The 12991-nt window shown below is 38.1% G+C and overlaps 1 protein-coding gene across 4 annotated transcripts in view; it reads right to left on the bottom strand.

The window, feature by feature from the left end:
- The window catches only part of FGF14 (fibroblast growth factor 14), a 413408-nt gene that overhangs the window by 9831 nt on the left and 390586 nt on the right, over positions 1–12991 (bottom strand). The gene's annotated exons all lie outside the window — the stretch shown is intronic.

Raw genomic sequence — 12991 nt, forward strand, 5'->3', positions numbered from 1 at the left:
ATATTGTGGTGATTTTTCTGATAGGATATCCTTGTAAAGATTAAGAAAGTCTATGCTAAAATAGCATTAATGAGAAAAAAAATTAACATACTAAATGCAACAAGCTCTGTGTTTCATAATAACTAATATTTGATGCTAAAAAAAATTGCTGCTACCAAGGTATTAAAATATACATAATTTCCTAGAGTCTGTGCAGCATGAAATATCACAGGGAAACACTATTTTGATGTACAAATTTCTGCCCAAAGAAAAATAATCCGTACTGACATCCTCAGCATTCATCCCCAAACTAGAATGGTTTTCACAAGTCATATGTCAGTAACAGGACAGTTGTCCTAAACTCTTCACATAAACAAACAGCTGTACCCCAGTAAACAGGTAATAAATAATTCAAATATATCTGTATATGGTTTTTATTAACGCACGTAACTGTAGCAAAATAAACAGTGTGGGCATATATTGAGACAGTTTACCAAATTCCTTTGAAAAACTCCAGGAAGGTATTTATTTGCTTATGCAAATAAAATTTAAAATATCATGACAAAATAAGAATCTGAGTGAATGCTATTTTTTGTCTTTGAATCAACCTGCTGAAGCCTGTGGAAGATGTAAGATATAAAAGGAGGAGGTAGATGTGGGAAAGTGTAAGATAGCTCGCTAAACTTTCAGAGCACAAAGTTCTCAGCCCTCATTCCCTTTTTTTTTTTTTGTTATAAAATATTTCTTTAAGTTATCTTTCCTAAGAGTTAAAAAGCTGTAAACTTCATATGCTTCATATATTTTTGCTTCTCGTTCACAGTATTTTCCTTTTTTTCAGGGTCACTGTGCCATCCCCAGCTGCCTATATACTGTAACAATTTCACAGCCGTTTTTGTCACAGATTCCCTCTCTTGTAATCGAAGTCCTTAAAGACACAGCTCCCCATGCCAGAAAGCAGAGATGAAATACTTTACTGATCTACGGAAATTGCCAGTGCACCACCAAGTTCTCCTGAGGTCACAGGGTAGGCAGCATTTGTATTGCCATGGCTTGAGCTACTACTTGTAAGCAAAGTTTTGGTATCTTGACTGATACCATACGGGTTCTCAATTATGAAGTAACTTTTAACCTCAAAAAAAAAAAAATAAAAAAATTAGTGTATTTTAGCCAGCATCAGACTAGAAGCAGTTGCTACAGCAGCTGGAAAATAATAAAATAATTTGTGAACCTGCACTAAAATAGGTTGCTTTAATCTTGGTGAGCAAGTACACTTAGTGTCTAGAGGTCACATTTATTTAAATGAGGCAAAAAATCCTCTCTGGTGTGTGCAGTGGTTATCGTTTCACAGCACCATTTCTTTCCCACCCACGTGGACAGCTGTATTTATATACACATGCAGAAATGCAAATACAGTCTGTGCTACTGGCATAAAAAATTAAACCCAGGAAATACCTTAACTTCACCTTCTCCTTTGCCACAGGGCTTTTTCTCTCTCTGTTCCCAGCCTTGAAGACATCTGTTGTTTGTGCTACCCTCCTTTCTCCTTCACTGATTTCAGATCACAGTGGGGCTCAAGGAGACTCAAGATAAAGGCAGAAGGCAGGGTGGCACACTAGGGAAATGCCTGGGGAAGCCTGGCAGGAGCATTTCCATGCCAGTCATGTTCCTCAGCTCTTTGAAACAGCAGATGCTAATCAGGAAATGCCTCCACAGCTCTCCTTATTACCTGCCTCACTGCAAATCCTACCCCCCCGTGTTCCCCACTCAGTTTTACTTCCTTGTAAGGCTCAATTACCATAAACACTCCTTCTTAGCCAATACCCACTTTTTTTTTTTTTGCTATAAACAAAAGCTGTTTGTCATTCTGTGCTGCCCTGTAGATAGAGATGGTTGGCTGCCTGTAAACGCTGTGTGTTTCCCCAAGCAGTATGTGTTAGGATATTCCTTCAAATCAGCATCAGACCCTACCTCTTTCTCTTTTCTTTGGCACCCAGAGCAGTGTCTCTGATAGCACACAGCATATGAAGGGGGAGGTATTTACTTCAAAGTCAAAAAAATAGATGATGGAGACACAATTACTTGGCTACTTCTGGATGCAGACTGGACAAACTGGCATCATTACTGTTTCTTTATTCTGAAAATCACATTAATAGTCTGCTATTTTTTTTTTTTTTTGCATACAAATACGAGCCAAACCTCTGTACTGTATTCTATCTGAAAATACTAAGGCTGTCCTACTCCAGACGTCTGAATAACCTAGCAGCTTTGGATAGCTTTGCATTCACCCAGTATACTGGGATGCAATTTTGCCTGGAAAAAACTCTCAATCAAAAAGTCACTTAAATATATGTTAAGTTACAGCAGGCTAATAGTTCCACCAATGTAAAGAGTATTCTTGAATTAAAATTAGACGCCTCATACTGACTATGCTGACCTGCAGCCATCAGTTCCTCTGATGAGTGAATTACTCAGAAAGTGACTTCTGAAATGGGCACCTTCCCTGGGGCTCAGATGGAACCTGAATACTTCTAAGTTAAGCATGACATCTAAAGCTGTTCTTCAGACACCATCTCAGCTGGCTGAAAAGCTGTAACCACCCATATTTTGTACAGTAAAGCAGCTGTGATACCTAAAACACTGTTTCTACATGTACCTAGGCCTAATCTAGGTCTGAATATGTAAGGCTCAACCCAGTGAGAACTCGGAAAAAATTACTAATGTGCTAACAGCACCAACTTTAAAAATTAATTAAAAAAAAAAAAAATCATCCACAGCCGATCTTATTCAAATTCTTTGCTGGAGGCAAAGGTAGTATGAAAGCATTTCATAAGAGAAACTCAGTAGTGAGGGCACTGCCCTAGGCTACCTGCCCATCTGTAACCAACCCAAAGGAATCCAAACCTGCATCTGGCTGATATGAATCACTTAGCTCTTCCCTGCAAGAATGACTTCTGGGGGCTGCACCCAGGATGGTCTTTACATTTTGTATTAGAAAGTGAATGAATAAATTGCAAAGCCAGACATGACTTGCAAACAAGAATTGTGCTCAGTATTTCTCTTCCAAGGTCAGTGCCCAGACTTAACCTGCAGTCATAAATAAAAGATGGTTTTCTCCTCTCAAAGCAATGTTTGAAAAATAGAGTATATACCAGTTGCCAATTTCTGAGACCCCAGGAGTGGAGTTTGGCTGTGAACTGCAATCTGATCCAGCTTCCAGGGTCCTAGTGAAATGAAGAATGTATGAAATTGCACCTTGCTGAGAAGAATTTTCACTTGGATATTCTTTGCCAGTTCCTTGGCAAGCTTTTGCTTGAGGTGAGTCCTATTTGGAGATGTTCTAATTCTGCTGGTTGCTTTGCCATTAGTATCACAACACATGGGTTGTGGGTGCAACATTGTGGAAACAAAAGTTCTGTCACCCTAACAAAGGGTTATTAGTTTTGGGGTCCCGAGTAGTGTTGCCAAAACTCAGCATTGTTGTATTACAACTTAACAGTGGGGCCTCAGCTCATGGAGTGATGTGGTGATGGCAGAATCTGCTTTCATTTAAGAAAGAAACACAGACAAAATAAAGAAAAAGCCATTATCTGCCTCTGAAGCTTAGGAAGGCTTGAATGAGGGAGCTCAGGTTACCACTGCTGTCAACTTGAAGTTATAAGGACTGTTAGAAAGTAACTCAGATTAAACTAGTGTGACAACACAGCTAGCCATATGGCTTCTAGATATTCCCTAAAAACTACATGAGCATCTGCAGTTTCAAACTTTCCCTCTGTTCAGTAAGTCAATCAATAATGTCCTGTCAGGGATGAACAAGATGTTCCACTGCACATCACGAGGGCGAGTGTAAAACTGAGGCTCTACCACAGTCATGAAACCAGGCAGTTCCTAGGAGAGGGACTCCAACAAAAGCTGCTGACCAGTGACTTCTGTCCCTTGAAACCTCTATAAGTTTGCTTTTTATTCTGAACTACAGGAAAGGAGGGTATCATTCTAGGTACAGCTCACAGAAGTGATATAACTGGCAGTCAGGCTCTTGAATTGTAGCCAGCAGCAAATAAGGAGGCAGTGGATTCCCCTGGAGATGGGCACAATGGGAGTTGTTCATCATGTCAGGAAGGAAAAAGTGCATCTGCAAACTGAACTGCTTTCACCTTCTACATGGTGCCAAGCAGAAAACACAACTGCAAGAAAAACCAAAAGAGATTACCAGGCAAGGAACAGCCAGTCTAACCAAACAAAGCAATAAACCCCCTAATTACTGATCCTTTTCAAAACTCAAGACCAGTTGAAAATAATCCTGTTTTAATAGTATTTATTATTTGTATTTAGCAGTCCAAGTCATTGAATAGGGCCTGAGTTCTTTGAACATACAGACCAAGTGGAGTTTGCCTAATGTGAATACCTTTTAACTCAAATAGAGGTCGTTACAGGGTATTAAAAAAAAACCAAAACATCCTAGCAATGAGATCACAATGCTAATAGCTGGTTATTAAATATTTTTGGTAGGAATGATGACAAAGGATTTTTAAGGAGAGACTGCAGAAAGGACAACTCTAGCTCTGTGGAGGCTTACGGGAGAATTCTGCATATTGGGAAAAGCAGCACAGAGTCAGAACAAAGGTATTTTTGAGGTTAGAGGCTAGAAACACAGTAAGTAAAAGAAGGAAGTGACATTTTCATATTGGATAGAAAGTTGGAAATGGCTCATGAAGAATGGCCTTAAAACTTAGGATAATGAGGAGAAGTCACTCGAAAGAGAAGAGAAATGCAGTTAAAATTATGAAGTTGGGACACTGACTTTGGGGCAGACTTCTGAATGGAGATGATAGGGGAGGCACTGTGTATCTCAGTGCAGAAGGGAAGGATGCAGGAGTAACAGAGGTGTAACATGATGACATCTGTCAAAGCAGCTGCAGTGCTGTAGAAGGGCAAAAGGAAGTATCATAGAGATGCAGCAAAACCTGTAAGAGCTGAATGCTTCACCTACACATTACAGCTGGAAAATACCAAAACTGGTATTTCTCTGACTTGCTGCACATTGAATTAGGTGAGTTAAGACAACCTTCTTACACTATACCTATTTGACAAATGTTGGTGTAAGAGAATAAGAGTTATAGAAGATTTCCCATCCATAGCACCAACTTTTTTCCAACTCTTCAACTAGTCAAAAAGTTGCACTTCAAAATGATCTTGTACAAGAGTTTCTCTTACATGGCAGAAAAAAACAGCAACACATGATTAGGTACTGTATGGATTAAAGAGAATTGATCTTTGTATGTTTAGAAGACATTTAGCTGATCTGGGCCTAACCCCCCCTAATATAAATGTGATTTTTAAACACGAAACAAAGAACAAGCAAAGTCTGCAGAATTTTCTGTGTGCAAACTAACCAAGTAAGATACTGAGAAACAGGGTTTAGCTGCCATACTACAAACCTTGCAGTGACTTCACTAAGCTGCAAAAAAACCAAGCAGTAATAGCTGAATTTAGCAATCTTAGAGACAGCCCATGAAAGCAGCAAATGCTCAGAAGTCCATGCACGTACTCTCCAACTGTCCTCAAACAAAGAATTTCCTTAATAGACTATAAAAGTCAGAGAACACCAGTGTGGGCTCTTCAGAGCTAATGCTATCTGTGTAGTCTTCCTGTTCTGTTGGACTTTAAAAACACCATCCCCCCAAAAAAAACCCCAAACAACCCCACCCTCCAAGCTTGATATAATGCCAACAAAAAACCCAGGAATTCATCTTGCTGGATGCCAGAATGTAAAAGCTAAACTTCTACCCATAGTCCCTTTCTCTCAATTTCTACTTTTTTAAAAGACCTGAAGATGTGACTGTCACTGTTTGTAAGGAAAAAAACTACAAATTTTGACTAAATTTAGGCAAAAGTAACTTAAGTCAATGCTCTTCCAAATATTGGTACTTACTTAACTGGGATCCTTATTACCAGGGTATGGTTGGTAATATTAATAAGGTAACAGTTCTTTTATTCATGTAAATCTGTGAGCACTTAAACTAAGGTCATGAATAAAAGTCAGATGATATACATAAAGACAAACTAACAATAAATAGCTTGGGCAGATTTCTATCTGTTTAAGACGGTACTGATTGCAGCCTGAATTTGGGTTCATTTTCTGTCCAGATTGAACCAGAACATAAACCAGCTTGGATTACAAAAGCTTCCCTGCTACACAACAGAAAGGTTGCTTTGCTTATAAGTCACAGCTATGCTCATACTAAACTGTAATTGATTAAAGGCCATAGTATTTTGTATGAAAGGCAGTACACATAATGATCACTTCCATAAGCTTGCCATTTGCAAGATGAAACAATGGTATCAGGAAAAAGCATATTTTAAATAATAACTTCTAGAATGATCCCAAATTGCTACTTATATACACTAGCCAGGAGAAGTCATCTATCTCTCTCCCCATCCACATAGAAGTTAGTATTATACCACAAGTAGTGCTCAGGTATTTATGTTCTTCTGATGGATACCTACAATTCAGAGTCATCAACCCAGTGGGACATGGCTGAAATAGAACAAAATTTCCTTGATATAAGTGTTTCTGATATATGTTATTTGAGGTTGTAAAGTTCGACTCCAAAAGCAAACTAATGTTTTGGAAATGAAGCCCACCACACAGATATGAATCATGACTTTCCCATTAGGAACGAGTGAATCAAGGTTGTTTAAATTCAAAAACATAGAGAAGAAGGTTTGGGGGAGAGCCTAGAAAAGGTTACTGATTTTTAAAATTGCCTTTGTGGCATTTATGTGCCAGAACTCGAATACTTCGACAAAAGTTCAAGGGAAGAACTGATGAAAAATTGTTAAAAACATTTTTAGAAATACTAGCAATAACCTAATTTTCTGGCTATGAGTTTAGAAAGGGCTGCAGCTCACCAACACCAATCACATGCTGTAGCATGTGGTCAAATATAATTGACCTTCTTTGTCCCCATGGACTTATGAAGGAGGGTGAGGTTATTTTTCTGCTTAAATCCTGCTCTGAACTTTCAAAGAAATGTGAATTTTTTTTGCTTTAGTACCTCCTTGGCTTTGAAAGTAACATACCCAGAATCCTTGTACCAGTGAAATGAGACACCCTTTCTCCATGAGCACAATCTCCTCCCCACCTAATTCTCAGCAACTTCCATTAACATTTAAATCTGCAGTAAAAATCTGCTTTAAAGCTTTAGCTTAAACACCAACTATAACTCCTTGCTGTATCAACACAGATACATATCTTTTATCTCTTGTTCAGCATCTGTGATTAAAGAAATCCAGTATCAATAAGGAAGGCACACAGCCCAAGGCATGACTAAGAGAAATCTCATGCAATGTAGGGAATGTTTTCTTCCACCACAGGATATTTTGGAGAAGGGTGTGCATAAACCAGCCTATTTTTCCTGGTTTCCTGCACTCAGAAGAGCCATAATTCATCAGCTTGTAGACAGCAGTGGGTTCTCAGCTAGAAAAGGTCAGTGCCATGGCAAGAATGGGACATCACTAAATTAAGGGACTGAAAGGAAGGATTTAACAACACAGCTGTAGAAGCAAACAACTATTAGCTGGGGAAGGAATTTTCATCCTGTGACCCATCAATCCACTGTTCTGTCCCCAGATGAATAATACAGGAGAAATGCAGAGTACTCTCATATAAAGACCAAAACTTTCCAAATGACAGTGATGCTATTTGACACAATTTTATCCAGACATTTTCAATCATTACTGTTGACAACCTTCTGTTATCCAAATACCTCAAATAATATAAACTATCATGAAAAGAAGCAAAATGGTTAGTAAGATGACCAAGTACCCCAAAAGAACCAAGGAGGATAACTTTTTCTTACCATTTGCCACACAAAAAAAATCTCTTCTCCTCTGCAATACACCTAAATACTGGATAAAAAAAAAAACTGGTTCCATTTTTTGCCACGGCATGACAGGTATATTAGCATTAATTATGTACTATTGTGCTTTATCCAATGGGATGTTGTATTTTCTTATATATGATATTACGTAGTATCTGCAGACCTCCTTGGTAGGATGACACGTCAATAGCTATCTACAAATGCAGAAGTAAACATAAATGGAAGCAACTTCAGAGGTAGTTTTTAAGGTATGCTTTAGAGTCTTTCCGTTCTACATGTTCCTTTCAAAAGATGTGTGAATTTATGAAAGTTTTAAATGGGTGTCATTTACAACCTGAGAAGCTAGAAAAAGTTGCAAGAACACTGAAGTTACAAGATGGCCTAATTCACTGTACTCTGATTTCTTTTTTTTTTTTTTTCTTTACATTTGTGAGCTTGTTTCTCTGCTTGCAGCCTTCTCTGAACTCTCAGTGCATGAATTATACCCCCTAAAGAATCAACTATTACAGAAGGCAGAGACTAGCATGAATTAGGGTGGGTCAATTATATGAGCTTCTTGCTATTGTTCCTTTGCAATTCTTTTGCTGGTTTATGTTGGGTGCTCATAAGAAGAACATGAGAGGCAAGCCCAGAGGGACATTTGTCTGGGGAGGCTAATGCAAGACAAACCCACTCTGTCATGAATGCAGAGAAAATGAGAAAATGTGTTATCTGCCTTTGACCACTGAAGGCTGCAAAGCAAGGGGAAGAGAGATCACTTTTACACATTTGTTGCTTAGCTCTTGTTATACAGTAAATACATATTTCAGGAGAAAAATCAGCAATTCTTTCCTTCTTTCACTCTGCATCTTCTTGCCCAGATTTGTCCTTCAGCCACGGAAGCATTTCTTTAAGTATTACACAGGTTTTCCCCATTTCCTTCCAAAGCAGCTTTCACACATGGAGACAAAGAGCCCTAAATCCATCATCTGTTCTCCTTCAGTCAAATCTGAAAGATGGCCAAATCCTGACAGGCTAACAGGCTTTTAAATATTCTGTGCTTTTTTCTGTTATGCATTTTCATTCTTTCTTAGAACTGGATGTCTACAGCACTGTTTCACTTATGCATGCGAAGTCAATGCACATGCTGCCCACCACATAGTGTCTGTCCAGAAAAGGTAACACAAGAACAAAGTTTCCTTACCTGAAATTATCCCACTCATGAATGTAAACAAAAGTGCTAAATACTGTGCTAATATTTTGAAAAGTGCAGAAAGTATTTATATATATGCAAGTAGAAGTTTTCACTTATAAATCTCTTTTCATTTAATATATTTCAGTACATCCAGTGATCTAAAAATATTTGTTATTATTTAATTTTCACAGCATCTGCATAACTGTTATACTTCAAGAATCCATTATCAGAAAAACCTTAAAGTACACAGATTGACACTCAAACATTCAAAAGCTGAACAATGCATCGATACCAAAGGCAAAAGAAAAATGGATTCTGCCTCAAGTTTTAACAGTTAATGGAAAATAAAATGTCTGCCACTAAGAGGTATTTTTGGAACAGTATCACACTGTTAACCAGTCAGAAGTGGTGAAAGCAACAAGTTACACAGTGTTGCACATATCATTTTATGTCAAAAAAGCAGGAGCTTAATGTATCTCATTAAATAGGAGATTATTACATGCAACTGCTAACACACTCAGCAGTGATGCTTGTTTTTGTTATGATGGGTAACAGTAGGATGATTATAGATACATCCTGATGCTCAGATAAAATTCCTCTTTTAGCAATGAGCTTATAAAGGTTGATTATGAACAATGTGAATATATGAATATCTGGCAAAGCCCATAAAGGTATAAAAATCAGAGTGCTAGCAAAGGATTAGAGCTTTTTATTCACCTCAGTGTAATAATATACATTGCAGAGCTGAAAAAAAAAAAATGTTTGGAAATAGTTTTAACAAACAGTATTCATCACAGCAATAAACTGAGATTTCTACCCAGCTGCTAGCAACCCAGTGATTATCACTATTTGATCAAGATGTTAGAAATCTTGCAATTTCCCATAAAGCTAGTTGGTTGCTCCCTCTCAACCCACTACCTGACTCATTATTTATTATAGTGAATTCCTTTTTCTGTCCTTTGGAAAGTCAAAGCTTAATACTGCATGGATAAAAATGTATTGATCCTAGAGCAGCTTCAATCTGTTCACGAACAATCCTGATGAATAATGTGTGCAAATATCCAACTTTTAACCCTTCTAATCTGCACCTGAAGAATGCTGACTGAAAAAGAAGAAGAAGAAAAAAAAAAAGTAACTTTTTTTTTTTTTTCTGGTATCTGCAGTGCTCTAATGGGAGGACAAATCCCTCTATATCCTGCTGCTTTCAGCAGAATTCATTATACCATACCACACACACATTGGTTTTTTTAAAGAGGCTCAGCTGTGGTGAATTAATTTCCAAGAAAGCAATGAGGTTTTACTGCTTTTACTGCTGCTTGGAAGTGCATTTACCTCAGCTACGTTCCTAAGAAATGAAGGATCTTCCTTTTTGCCAACATTCCATTAAAAATGAGTTATCTTTTGACATAAGTGGCTAATTGCAAAGATAAACTGAGCCAGAAAATATATATTACCACTGAACTGGGTATAAAAACAACTGGATGCATATGATCAGGGTCAAAACTATAGCCTGATGAAAAACTCAGGTCGATCTCTAACTCACCTTTGACTGACAAAGAAAACACAATCAATAATACATATTAAGGTGTTCCCTACTACATCATCTGTAAGAAGCAGGAGAAAACTGCTGAAGGCAAAGACTGGTTTAAGGTCTTACAAACAGCCTATTGATTTCTCAGGCACAAAGCACAGAGGTGAAAACACCAGGTATTCTGATGTTCAAGTCCCTCAGAAGCACAATTCTTCACCGGTTCACCAAACCTGAGCAGTTTTTCATATCTGTCTTTCCCAAGAAAGTTACTCCTCCAGCCAGACTGCACAGGATCATTCAGGAAGGCTGGAAACAAGCTGAGCTTCAGCCACTGACTGATGCCTGGTGATGTGTTGGAGTTGCCTTGATCTCACTTGTTTTTCAGAGAGTACTTCCTTTACCCCTGGGTTATGAGCACTAATTTATCATTAGTCCCTGACTCTGTAGACCCTCACACCTCACAGGTCCTTCTCAACACCTCACATAACTTTCCACTTACATCTGTCTTCATTGGCTATAATTTACCTGAAGAGCCATGCCTTAATTCTTCAAGAGAAAAGCTCCTTGTAATTACTTTTCCTAGATACACAAACTAATTTATTGTCTCATTGCCAAGCACTGGCTACACTTTTGTAAGATGATGCCTCTTTGTTTACAGACTGTGAGATTTTTTTTTGTATTTGTTGATCTACATTCTATTTTTTGCATCCATTTCCTTCAGGTCTTTTAAGAACCTTTTGAACTCTATTTTCTCTTTATTTTCTCCCACGGTAACCAAACCGTCAGCATATTCAAAATGTTGCTACAGGCCATATGAACTCCTTTTTCCTGTGAATGTCACAATGATGCACATCTGCTTCCACGCCTGTATACACTGAGGAATCTATCTGTTTACCTTGACCTTCTACTGACATAAATAGGGCAAAGATTTGACTTTTTCCTAAACTTTCATCTTTTGAGCTACAAACACAAAATTCTCGCATCCTCAGCTTTATCTTGATTTCCCATTTTCTCCCACTGGGTCCCAAAGGCAGGGCACCATTCAGAAAATGTTTTAAAATTGCATATATGTTCTGCTATTACTCCTAATGAAGTGATTTCTCCAAGTTACTATGTTTAGACTTAAGTTTCTTTTCCGTTTCTTTAGATTACATTTCCAACTTTCACTGTGGTCCAGACAGGCACAAGCAGTCCCACGTAAGACTGTGTAGAAGTGACTGTTTTTCAATACTGTACTCATCACAACTGAATTTGGTTCTCATGCTTGTGTAAATACAGAAATAGAGGGAGATGTTTCCTTTTTTTTTTTTCCAAAATATTGCCAGTGTTGCTGCCTTTCTATAGTCAACTGGTGATTTTTTTTTCTTCCTGCTTACCTTCTTCCTGTTCCTTAAAGAACATGGTTTTCAAATATAGTCTCATCAAAAACTGAAGCTGAAACAAGATTTGCAAGAGGCAGCCAGAAAAGAAGACATCAGATTTGCTGGATTTGTTTGGGGTTTTTTTTTCACAAAAGCATTTGCACCTGTTTATGAGACAGGGGATGAAAGACAAACACCACATATATGATTCACCCATATGTTTTATCATGTGGAAAGATGGACCAGAGAAAGGGGCACTTGTTTTAGGTGTTCTATGATATTCTTAAAGTTCCTTTCAACAGAGTTGAAAAACATCTCTCATTTGCAGAAAATATGACAACACAAGATGTCATTCAATGCATACATTCAATACCTCAATAAAATATCATGCAGGATAATGGGAATCAAGAAAATCACTATGTCTATCTGAAAAAAAAACCCACCATTTCTGTCATATGGAACTAAAATACAGTAAGCATTGCAGTAGCCTTTGACTCAGAGGTTTAGATACAGAAGCTCCACTGAAGAGGGAAGCTTTGACTGGGGTTGAAATCTCTGGTTGGACTCAGTGAGCCTCAGGGCTGATCCCACCTGTGCTCACAGGCAATGGCCCAGAGGGACTGCAAGACAACCCCATCTCTATCAGAGCTCTCTGGGTGGTGGCACAGCCCTTGCAACACGGGGCAAGGCTGCAGAAAAGGCTGTTTCTGCAGTGGAATGAAGGGTAAATGAGAAACACATTTGCTGTGTCCATAAGCACCAAGGTAGGGCTAGAACACAGACCTTTTCAAAACACATTAAAAACAATGATTTGTGAAAGAACAAAGAGTAGAGAAGGAAAGGCACCATTGACTGCAACAAATGGATGGTTTTCTACCTTTTTTTCTTTCTTCTTCTTCTTTTACCTTTTTTTAAAGAGAAGCTTAGCTGTGAGTTTTAATCTATCACTAGAGGTATGTCCTCAGGACTTTGTTCATGCCACTCTCATTCCTTTGCAAAGACTTTAGGGAGCTGCTGAAAAAAAAGCACTGGGATTATTACCTACCATTCTGTTCAAATATCTGAT

The sequence above is a fragment of the Heliangelus exortis genome, chromosome 1 (assembly GCF_036169615.1).
Source record: "Heliangelus exortis chromosome 1, bHelExo1.hap1, whole genome shotgun sequence".
NCBI classification, from domain to species: domain Eukaryota; kingdom Metazoa; phylum Chordata; class Aves; order Apodiformes; family Trochilidae; genus Heliangelus; species Heliangelus exortis.